This window comes from Dasypus novemcinctus, chromosome 15 (genome assembly GCF_030445035.2).
Source record: "Dasypus novemcinctus isolate mDasNov1 chromosome 15, mDasNov1.1.hap2, whole genome shotgun sequence".
Lineage (NCBI taxonomy): Eukaryota > Metazoa > Chordata > Mammalia > Cingulata > Dasypodidae > Dasypus > Dasypus novemcinctus.
Genome location: NC_080687.1, coordinates 32,126,852 through 32,139,375, shown reverse-complemented (window position 1 = coordinate 32,139,375; position 12,524 = coordinate 32,126,852). Strand labels below are relative to the sequence as shown.

Below are 12,524 nucleotides of genomic sequence, written 5' to 3'. Positions count from 1 at the left end.
AGGTTGCCATCTGTTGGCAGGGCTGCAGTTTCATCTGAAGGCTCCATTTGGGTGGGAAAGGAGTGTCCATTTTTAAGTTTACTTTCAAGTTTTTTATTGGTAGGCCTAAGCCCCTCACCACATGGGCTTCTCCACAGGGCTCCTTTACAGCATGGCAGCTGTCTTCCTCCAAGGTGAGTGAGCTTATCCAAGGTTGAAGCCCTGGTCTTTTTATAAAGTAATATTGGAAGTGACATCCCATCACTTCTGCCAAATCCTATTAATTAGAAGTGAGTCAGTAAATCCAGTACATCCTTAAGGGAGGAGATATCACAAGGGCATGAATAATAGGAGGAATGGATCTTGAGGGACCATCTTAAGAGGCCATTGTTTTGTTTTTTGATAGGAGACTTAGAACTGGAATCTTTTTCACTGTGGTTGCCAGACTGTTTTAAGTTTTGAATAGAAAATTAGGAAAAGTGACCAGATAATAGATTTGCCTTTATCCTTTCCTCTCCCTTCATGAATTTTCCTGTGAACTTAAACATGAAGAAATATTGAGGCTATAGGAGCTATGGACTTAAACAACTGACTGTGTCTTATTCTTTGTCCTTGGTAGAAAGACTTGGGTAAGCTAAACCATGAAAAAATGATTATACAACAAGGATAAAGTAGTTTATGAAATAGTTAATGAATTTGAGGAATGGCAGAATTTTGGCTTTGACTTAGCAATCTTATTTAAACCAGGGGTTCTTAACCTTTTTTGTTCCATGGACCCCTTTGCCAGTCAGGTGAAATGAATACTACTATAATTTATTTATTGCATACATTCATAAGTGAAAGAAATGCTAGATTTCAGTTACAGGTCAGAGGAAATAAAGATAATAAGTTGATTTTTTTCAATTCAAGTTCACAGACCCCCTGAAATCTTTCCATGAACCCCTTGTTAAGGAGCCCTGATTTAAACCAATATGCAGAATTAGTTTGAAGTATAGCATTGTGATATTTAGATGTCCTAAAGAGCTGTATTTAATTCTTTTCACCTTCTGCCATTTATCTGAAATTTGCTTTAGGCCTTATCTTTTGGATAAGATTTTCATGACCATGTATTAATTTCTTATACTACATAATGAATTACCACAAACATAACAGCTTAAAAATATATACAGTTATTATCATTGTTTCTGTAGGTCAGAGTCCAGGCATGACTTAACCTGGTCCTCCGTTCAGGGTGTCAACACAACTGTAGTCAAATGTTGTGATCTCATCTGAGATACAGGGTCCTCTTCCAGGCTCACATGGTTTTTGGTAGAATTCATTTCTTTGCTGTTGTTGAACACATGTCAGCTTGCTTCTTCAAGACTAGCAGTAAAATCTCTGATCTCGTGCATGGCTCTAGTTCCCCACTTAAAGGTCCCACCCGTTATTAGGGATTGAACTCCCTCCCCACAAAAAAAGATGTTTTCTTGTAATCCCAGTCTATGATGTGACCGTCTATGGAAATAGGATCTTTGAAGATGTTATTAGTTAAATAGCAAGGCCAGATTGAATTAGTGTGCGCCCTAATCCAACAATTGGTATCCTTATAAGAAGATATTTGGACACAAATGGGAGAATGCTATGTGACTCCTGAGGCAGGAAACTCCATGGATTACTGGCAAGCCAAGCCAGAAGCCAAGAGAGAGGCATGAAACAGATTATCCCTACAGGTTTAAAAGGAGGCATGGCCCTACTAACACCTTTAAATCAGACTTCTAGCCTCCAGGACTGTGAGACAATATATTTCTGTTGTTTTAAGACACACAAGATAATAGCTCTTTTGATTAACACAGGAGCCAACTGATTAGGAACCTTAACTGCATCTGCAAAATCTCTGCACCTTTGCCTTTTAACATAACATAATCATGGGAGTGATTCCCAGGTCCTGCCTACACTCTAGGGGAGGAGACTATACAAGGGCATAGGTCATTGGGGTTCATGTTAAAATTCTGCCTACCAGGCCGACTATAGGCATTAATATTCTAAAATTTGCTTCCCTTTCCATATGCTTTTTTAAATGATTGTGAACTCCAGGGAAATTAGTTTCTATACATATGAATTACTCTAGATTTTCCCTGTCTTTCCCCAGACAACCTTATTATTTAGTGTATGTTTCAAAGAGAAACTTGAAATTCTTATGGGTTATGTTGGGCAACTGGAGAGCATTCCTAATAAGTCAGACAGATATAGGAACATATAAAGTGTTACTCTCCATACTTCTGTAGTCATTTATTTTGTGTAGTAAAACATGGCTCATACTACATGAATTAATGATAACACTAGTGCTCAAAGGTAGAATTATATTTACTATGTATAGGGCTGTTAAATGAGATCTGAAAATTGATAGATTGGTACTTTTATCTTTTCTCAACCTGGTGACCTGTTCTTTCGTTCTGCTGTTAAGTATTTTTAGCATAGCATGTGGTGGATGTTTTTAATTTAAATTATATTCAATATTTCTGCATAGTTTAGAAAAGTCAAAAATACTCAAAAGGCTTCTAACAAGAAAAGTTAAGTCCCTTGTCCAACCTCTCTCCCTCTTCACTTACATTCCCCACACAACCAGGAATAAGGCTTTGGTATATTAAATTTTTATCTTCAAATTTTTAAATAACATGCTATTCCTTTTTATTTCTTGAATTTTTTTTTTTCTAGTTTTAGGCTTTATCTAAAATTAATTAAAATTACTTTATAAAAAAGGATTGAGCTTTCAGGTCTGAAAGTTTTTCTTGCATTGTTCCTTAGATAATATCCTTCCCAATGATTTTGCTGTCTTTTATCTGAAACATCTATTAATTGTATGTTTCCTAGTGCTGCAATAACAAATTACCACAAACTTGGTGGCTTAAAACAGTAGAAATGTACTGTCTCACAGTTCTAGAGGCTGAAAATCTGAAATCAAGCTGTTGGCCAGGCCATGCTCTCCATTGGCTCTAGAGAAGACTCTTTCCTTGCCTCTTCCTTGCCTCTGGTGGTGGCTGGCAGTCTTTACTATTCCATGGCCTGTACTTGTGTAACTGCAGCCCCTCTGCCTCCATCCTCACATGACCATCTCCCTTTGTTGTGTGTCTCTGTCTCCATGTCTCTTCTGTTCTCATAAGGATACCAGTCATAATTGTATTAAGGGTCTACCTACTCCAGTATGACTTCTTCTTAAATAATTATATCCACAACAACTCTATTTTGAAATAAGGCCACATTCTGAGCTACTGGGAGTTAAGACTTCAACATATCTTTTTTTTGGGGGGGGGGGGGGGCGGGGAGGCGGGAACAAGATAGTTCAACTCATAACAGAGCTCTTGAATCCATTTTCCAATTTTCTTAATATTTTTCCACCTTTTATTTACTGCTTTTGTGTGGTTTTTTTTCTTCCTGAAAAGTTTCTAAGATTTCCTAAAAATTATTTTCTAACCCTTGTACGGACTTTAAATTATTGCTTCTTATTTTTAATTGCAATTAAAAAAACCCCTTTATGTTTACTTGGAACATATTCTTTGTGTCATGTATATGTCATTTTAAATCTCGGAATATTATATTGTCTTAAATTTTTTTTCTCCTATTCCTTTCCTCTCATCTGTTTCTTTCTCCTTGCCCTCTCTTTTTACTCGCCTTTCTCTTCCTCCTCTCCTTCCTTCTTCCCTTCTTTGTCCTTTTCTTTCCTCTTCCTCATTTCTTTCCTCCTCCTCTTCCTCATTTCTCTCTTCCTCCTCTTCTTCCTTGCCCTCTGCCTTTTACTTTAGAAGTTCTCCTTAGGTGTCTGGTCTTCACTGGCTGTCTCTTGTTTAGCACAGCACACAAAAAAAGCTGATAGGAAGCACTCTCCATGCAGGGTCTTGTGGTGTGCCTTGTGTAGGGTAACGATACCACAGTTTCTTTTGGGGGACCCCAAAATATGAGTATAAGCTTTATTTTTTTTACACTGAGATGCTCAATTACCTCAAAGTCTTGACCTGGGATTTAGAGGGAAGAGTGGGAAATAGGAGATGTCTGGCTATCAGTATTCAAGGAGTCATGCTATGAAAAGGTGGCCAGGGTGACCTCAGGTTCTCTCCCTCTCTCCTCTCTCCTGTCTCCTTCTACCCCTAGTAACCACTATTCTGCTTTCTGTCTCTGAATTTGTTTATTCTAAGTTTTCATATAAGGGAAGGCATATAGTATCATTCAACATAATGTCTTCAAAGTTCATCCATGTTATTATAGAATGTACCAGCACTTCACTTCTTTTTATGACTGAAAAATATTCTGTTGTATGGACATCACATTTGGTTTATCCATTTATCCATTGATGGACATTTGGATTACTTTCACCTTTTGGCTATTTTGAATAACACTACTCTGAACACTGGTGTGCAAATGTCTATTCTAGTTCCTGATTGCAAATCTTTGGGTATATACCTAGAAGTGGGAAGGTTTGGTCATATAACAATTCTGTACCTTCTAAGGAATTTCCATATTCTTTTCCACAATGGCTATACCAATTTACACTCCCACCAACAGTGTACAGGTGTTCCAGTTTCCCACATCCCCTTAGCAGTTATCTTCTGGGTTTTTGTTGTTTTTTAAGTAACCATTCTAGTGGGTGTAAGATGGTATCTCATTGAGTTTTGATTTGCATTTCTCTGATGGCTAATGACTCTGAGCATCTTTTCATGTGCTTGTCAGCCATTTGTGTATCTTTGGAGAAATGTCTGTTAAAGTGTTTTTCCCATTTTTTTATTGGATTGTATGTCCTTTTGTTGTTGAATTGCAAACGTTCTTCATATATTCTGTATCTTAAACCTTTATCAGATATGTGGTTTCCTAATATTTTCTCCCACTCTGTGGATTGCCTTTTTACTTACTTGAAAAATCCTTTGATGCACAAAAGTTTTTCATGTTGGTATGGTCCCATTTATCTATTTTTTTTCTTTTATTGCTGGTGTGAAGTCTAACAAATCACTGCCTAACACAAGGTCTTGAAGATGTTTCCCTATGCTTTCTTCCAGAAGTTTTATAAGTTTAGTTCTTTTTGTTTTATTTTTTTCATTAAAAAAATTTTTTTTTTTGCTATTATAGCTTTAGTTCTTCTATGTAGGTAGGTCTTTGATCCATTTGGAGTTTTTTGGGTTTTTTTTTACGTAGTGTGAGGGTAAACCTTCAACTTTTTGGATAAGGCTATTCAGCTCTCCCAGTGCCATTTGTTGAACAGACTACAGTTTTCTTTCCCAACAGCATAAACTCAGCACCTTTGTTAAAGATCAGTTGGCCAAAGGTGTGCAGGCAGACTCTTTGTTGTTGTTGTTGACATTCCAAACATGTATAACCAGTGAACATGAGCATGGCCTAGATTTCTTTACTGGTATTCATTTCAGTAATTTGAATCCACAGATGCAAGCAGAATGTTACAAGTGAACACAGATTATATATGCATATTTCTTTCCATAAAGGTCACAATGTGCAGATACATGTCTGAGAAGCATGCATCAGAATTATGGCCAAACTTTTTAAAATGCAGAAATGTAAAATTATGTCTTGAAAATATGAAGAGATGGTTTACACATTTCAAAACTCAAATGTTGCTTATCCCAGAGATGTATAACAGCTACAGGATTCAAGTGACAAAGCAATAAATAAGACCTTAAGAATTAATACTGGTCAATGAGGACAGGAATATATTTTACATTTCACTGGAAATACATTGACTACTAGAATACAGAATCTAGTAGGAACTTAGGGGGAAAATTACAGAATCTAAAGCCAATTACTTACTATTTCTTAGTACCTAAACAACAGCATGACATTAAAAGAAAACTGCACCTGCATTTTAATTGCCAATCTCACATTAATGAACTTCTCCAAAAATGAAATGCAACCAAAAGCTTCAAACTCCATTAATAAAAAGTCTACAATGCTCGGATTAAAATACGGAATGTTTCAAATGAAAGTAATAAAAATACAATTAGTTTTGTTCTTAAATGAATGGAATCCAAAGTTCTTGACATTCCTTTGAAGCCTGGAACTATTAAATTCCATTTCTCTGAATGTTTCTACATCTTTTGCTTAGTGGTGCAAGTTACGTTAAGTAGCTTACGGAGTCAGTCTCTACAAAGTATTTCTGTCTGTTGCCGTTCTGGTAAAATAAAACTTCTTCATTAACTTAACCGTATATGTATTTTTACTGTAATACTTAAACACATGAACAGACACTTATTATTTTTTCCACAAAACAAGAGTACAGTATTTTTTCTAGCTATCAGTACTGTATTTTCCCCCTCTGAGATGATTCCCTTGTCAGTTTGCTTGTTATTTTTGCTTATTGTCATTTTTTTTTTTTTTTTTTGCTCATTGTTTGCCCTCATTTGCTTGTTGTTTGAGCTCATTGTCTGCTCACTGTTTTTTGCTCATTGTCTGTTTGTTTTGTCTTGAGGCACTGGGAACCGAACCCAGGACCTCCCATGTGGGAGATGAGCACTCAGCTACTTGAGCCACATCTGCTTCTAGCTCATTTGTTTTTTTTTGCTCTTTGTTTGCTCATTGTCTTGGTTTTGCTCATTTTTTTGCTCAATGCCTGCTTGTTGTTTTTGATGTCTGCGTGTTGTCTGCTCATTGTTTGTTGTCTTTAGAAGGCAACAGGACTTGCATGTGGGAGGCAGGTACTCAACTCCTTGAGCCACATCCGCTCCCAGTACTGTATTATTTTTATTTTTATTTTTATTTTTTTTAAGGTTTATTTATTTCTCTCCCCTTCCCCCCCACACTGGTTGTCTGTTCTCTGTGTTTATTTGCTGTGTCTTCTTTGTCCGCTTCTGTTGTTGTCAGCGCTTCTGTTGTTGTCAGCGGCAGGGGAATCTGTGTTTCTTTTTGTTGCATCATCTTGTTGTGTCAGCTCTCCATGTGTGCGGCACCATTCCTGGGCAGGCTGCACTTTCTTTTGCGCTGGGTGGCTCTCCTTACAGGGCGCACTCCTTGCGCGTGGGGCTCCCCTACGTGGGGGACACCCCTGCGTGGCACAGCACTCCTTGCGTGCATCAGCACTGCACATGGGCCAGCTCCACACAGGTCAAGGAGGCCCAGGGTTTGACCCGCAGACCTCCCATGTGGTAGATGGACGCCCTAATCACTGGGCCAAGTCCGCCGCCAGTACTGTATTTTTAAAAGGTTAACATTAAACATAAAAAACAAAGAACCATATTTTCTTTTGAAATCATTGTTTCCTGAATATCTTTAGCTTCCTTCTTTTGCCTTTATTCTCCCCATTTATTCAGAAATTTCTTCAGTTTCTGATAATGAGGAAGGCTGCTGCAATGAATATTCTTTGCACCTTCTTCATTTGTATAAAAGTGAACACAGCTAACAATAAAACCCTGTTTTAGGTATCACATAGTCTATATTAACAGGAACATTGGGATTGTATAGTCTTCCTTGTTTTCATCACTTTGGTCATCTGCATTTTCACTTGTGTCTTTGTTGAGATCATCAGCATTCTTAGCAGATTCAGCACCTCGTTCTGTATTCTTGTTTTTCTATTTTCTAATGCTGCTTCATTTTCTTTATCAAGTTCCTTGATTTTGTCCACCTTAATTTCAACCAAACCATCATTATTTTTATCACCAGATTTAAATGCCATGCCCAAATTTATGTTGTTTCTGAAGTTCCGAATCTTCCTCATCTAGATTGACAAAACCTTCCATACTCCCTGGGAAACACGCTTTTTAAGCTTTTTACTTAGCTGCTGAAGAACTTGCATTTGCATCTTTTTTCACAGCTTTGTGTGAAGGCTCCTTCTCATCAAAAGCCATATCACCTAAATTTGCAAGGTCTGGCTCATCTCACACTGAACTGCCACTTTCTAGCAGTTCTGCTGCTGCTACTTCATCTACAAGTAGCTCATTTTCAGATTCAAGAAGCATATTAGTTTCTTATTCTGTCTGGTCATCGTTTGTCTTTTTCTCAGTATCTTCACCTGACTTCTCTTCTTGTTCTTTACCTTCACCTGTATTTACAGTCTTCTGAGAGCCATCAGTGTTCTTTGCCATCTGAAGAATACAATCTTTTTTGGAATTTATGTTTTTGTGTTGTTTCTTTTTTTTTTTTCAGTAAGTCAGTGCCTCTGTTGGAATCCTCAGTACCAAATTTCTATATTTCTCAGAAAGAGCAACCTTCACACATCTCCCTTGAAACCAGAGGACTTTTTTCAAACAATGGTCAACCATCGCCATTGCATCTTCTCTGGTCTCCATCTCAATAAAGGCCTGACTTTTTATCCTCATCAGTATATAATTCTTTATTTTCCCAATAGGGCTTAGCAAGTTTGAGGACAGCACTGTTAGAATAGCCAGAATCGGGTAAATTAAAATGCTGAGGTGTCTCACATGTCCAAGCTCTTGCTTGATCAAACTTCTGATCTGGCTTCTCTTCAGGTTTCTTTATTCTTTTATACTTCTAGGACAAATGAACTCTCACTGGCTTACCAAATACTAATGCTGGTGTGGTTGTATAATAATCACCTGCAGCCTGAGCATCTTCTGTGGTTGCCATTTCAATGAATGCCCCATTAATTAGAATAAGATGATTTCAAATGACTCCAAGTGGTTCCACCAGCTGTAACAGTTGGTACCTCAAGTTTTTCCCTTACTAAAAATCCATGATGTGAACAACTTTGCTAGTTTCAACTCTGCCTTTTTGCATGAAAACCTTATTTCCTCTTGGTCCAACAACTTGTCCCCCAAGATAAAATGAGGGAGGTGGAAGTCCCAGAATTCCCGGTGCTGGGTTTGTAGATTGCCACAACATGTATGGATCCCTCATTTCTTGTCCTGTATCATTGTCAAGTTTCCATTTTGGGAAGATTTCAAGAAGAAGCTGGCATCAATGACTGTGGCTTCTTCCCTTGATAAGACAACCCAACTCCTTATTAGAACAAACTGGCAAATCACGTATAGAGTATAGATGGGGGTAACTCTTCCGTAGGAGTCCTAGAAGTCCTCAGTATTACTACTTGGAGGAGAGCTGCTTTTCTCAGAGAGACATCTCTTGTAAGAGGGCAGGACTATGTCCCATTCTCTCATACCCAAATTCAAATTTATTTTTATCCAAGGTCTCACCAAAAAAGAATCATCCCTACACCTTTACATCTCTTAATCTGTCATCTTCATAATCCATTCTTTCATAATAACCAGGTTCTTGAGAATGATATCCATGGTCATAAACTATCAGTGTCTCCCGAGTAACTTATCAAGGACCTTCATCAGAGCTCCTGGTTTGCAGCCTGCTGTACAGAATTAGGACTTGTGCATCACCACAGTCCTGTCAGACAATTTTATAATACCTCATACTATTTACAGATATCTCCTGTCAATCCTGTTTCCCTAGAGAACCCTGACTAAATACATGTAGTAAAGGTAGATATCCATGGTTCAGTAACTTGCCTCCTAGGTACGTATCCTGGAGACATCTATACACATGTACACAGGATACATATACAAAAATGTTCTCTAAAGAACTGTTAGTGATAGCACCAAACTGGAAAACTCATCAGTAGTAGAATGTATGGTATATATACACCATGGAATATTACATGGCAATGAAATTGAACATATTATTGCTACATGCAACAACATATGACTCTCTTGAATCTCACACATGAAAAACTGAAGAAGTCCTTCTTGACTCCAAGATTATGAAAATATTCTATAATATTTTCTAAAACATTTCAGTTTTCCTCTTCATGTCTCTTCTATTGATAGAATTCACCTGGAATTGTTATATTTGAGACAGGAACTTTCCATATGAAGACCCAATTGTACCAATGCCATGTATTAAATACCATCATTTCCACGCTAATTTTCATTGTCTTCTTTCACTTTGCAACCTTCAACATGTGGTGACTTTTAGTTTTCATAGTCTCATTTCCCATTTTCTTTGTCCTTTTGGGTTCATTTTTTCCTTATTGTAATTTTAGTGGTATTTTAGAAGGGAATACAATGCTTATTTCATTTTTAAGTCATCAGATTTTATTCTTTTCCCCCCCTTTTTTTTAATTAAAGCTAATAGATCACGAGGAATGTTACATTAAAAAACATTTTAAAAAAAAAACATAAGAGGTTCCCATATAACCCACTCCCTACCCCCCACCACATCATTTTTGTAAATTGTATTTTTTGAAGATATATACATCACAAAAGAAAATGTTACATTAAAAAATATAAGAGGTTCCTATATACCCCTACCCCCACTCCACTCCTCCCACACCAACAACCTCCCTCATCATTGTGGCACACTCACAGCACTCGATGAACACATTTTGGGGCACTGCTGTATTACACAGATAGTAGTTTACCCTGTACTTTGCACTCTCCCCAGTACATTCAGTGGGTTATGGCAGGATATATAAAGTCCAGTATCTGACCCTGCAGTATCATTTAGGACTACTCAAAATCCCAAAAATGTCCCCACATCACATCTCTTCTACCCTCTCCCTGCCCTCAGCAAATACTGTGGCCCCTTTCTCCACCTTGATGCTAAAATTTCTTCTATTTCTCATCACAATAGTTATATAGTAGAATATTAGTAAGTCCACTCTAGTCCATATTTTATTCCTCCATTCTGTGGACCCTAGGATGGTGATGTCCACTCCACCTCTAGATCAAGAGGGGGCTTAGATTCCACATGGATGATGGATGCACTTCCTCTGCTTGCAGTTGTAGGTTTTCTTGATTCCCTGGTGTGGTGGTTGACCATCTTCACCTCCCTGTTAGCTGACCTGAGTAAAACCAACGAACCAAAGAATAGAAGTCACCACTCTGCTGAGGCTCAGGGCCCAGCTGGCAGGTGGGCAGTCCAGAGATTCAAGTCTCCTGAGTATGGATCATCCCTAGCGCTAACCACAGGTTCAGTAAAAGTGACAGAAGAGGCATGTGTAGAAAAGTCACATCTGAGTCCAGCTCCATCACACTCAGGAGTACAAATTCCAAAGTAGGGCCCTCTGACATGGCACAGAACTCCAAATCCATCTGCCATGACTATATACCCTGTGGATCTCCATAGCCTTCAGGAGAACCAGTACCTAGGGTTGTATCTACTTTGGCTTTTTCTGGGGTCCTGCTGAGGAGTGTGTAAGCGCGACCCCTATGATGACCTCCTGACTCTTTTTGGAAGACTCTTAGCCATATAAACTCATTTGTCTTTGCTATTTCCCCTTTTATTCAAGTTCTGCCGGTCTGAGTTCACCCTTTTATTCGAGGTCTCTTTCTAGTTGCTTCTCCAGTTAGTGATTGGTAGTAATCCCTTGGCACCAGGAAGGCTAATCCCCAGGAGTCATGTCCCACATTGGGAGGAAGGTAATGCATTTACATACTGAGTTTGACTTAGAGATTGGCCACATTTGAGCAACATGGAGTCTCTCAGGAGGTAACTCTTAGGCACCCTGCAGCACTAGGCCTAGTTCATATTTCAGGCATACAGGCTCCTAAGCATCATCATCAGTATCAAGGGCTCCTTATTGGACCATCAGAATTTACTCTTATATATTAAGAAAAAGAAGGTAAATCCAATGACTTGACCAGTTAGCACAGTATTTAGATGTAATAGTGCACTGGCAGTATCATGAGACTGACAAGTCTGAAATGCAGTTTTAATGCAAAAAAAAAATCTGTGTGTGTGTGTATATATGGATTTTACTGCATGGTATAGTAACATCTGTGATGACATGGTTCATTAAGAAACATGTCCCATTGTGTTAAGCATCCTCTCTTTAAGACAGGGAAACATAAAATTAGAAGTAATTAAGGAGATTCTGTATGCCATATCAAAATCAAGTAATTAAAACCATTTTAAAGATTATAAATTTAAAGTGTTCAAAATTTAAAGAGACAAAAATAGCTTCATTTATATAGAATACTCAAATATATAAAGTATGTAAAGTACCATATCCCATAGTTAGCTCATATAAATTAAGTTTTACTCTAGTTTGGTTGAAGTTAGATAGCATAACCATGATTCTAACTTTCATTTCTTAAATTTTTTTGCGTAAATTTTTGTAACTAGTCGTCCTTTCCTATAAGGAAAATACATAATAGAAATTTGACAAATAACTAGTTGCTTGGGCCCTGCAAATTTTTGTCTCTTATAATTAAATATAAATTATGTATATTTTATTATTTGTGTTGTATGACATATAAAAGTAATTTTGATTAAATATGTCTTCACACTTGCTTATTTCACCATGATTTTAATTCATGATTCCATTTAATCCTCTAATATTTCCCAGTTTTTTGTAATCTCTTGATACAAAGAAGTTGTTGCTAGGATTATAAAGCTTGTGTAGCAGGACACTTGCACGTATATATTTTTTAAATTTAAAGTTAGGAATCCTTGTTCTCTAAAGAAAATTAGTTTTAAATGAAAAGCTCTTAATTTATATGCCAACATACTTGAAATTCCAAATATTCTAGACTTCAGTTGATTCACAAATGAGTAATGAGACATAGACCTTTTAAAAAAATCACTATTCAGTAACTCTTCAAAAT

The 12,524-nt window shown here is 37.4% G+C and overlaps 1 protein-coding gene and 1 pseudogene across 4 annotated transcripts in view; one reads left to right on the top strand and one right to left on the bottom strand.

The window, feature by feature from the left end:
- The window catches only part of TPP2 (tripeptidyl peptidase 2), a 100,678-nt gene that overhangs the window by 8,036 nt on the left and 80,118 nt on the right, over positions 1-12,524 (top strand). The window lies entirely within an intron of this gene.
- LOC139436575 (matrin-3 pseudogene) lies at positions 7,149-8,805 on the bottom strand (annotated as a pseudogene).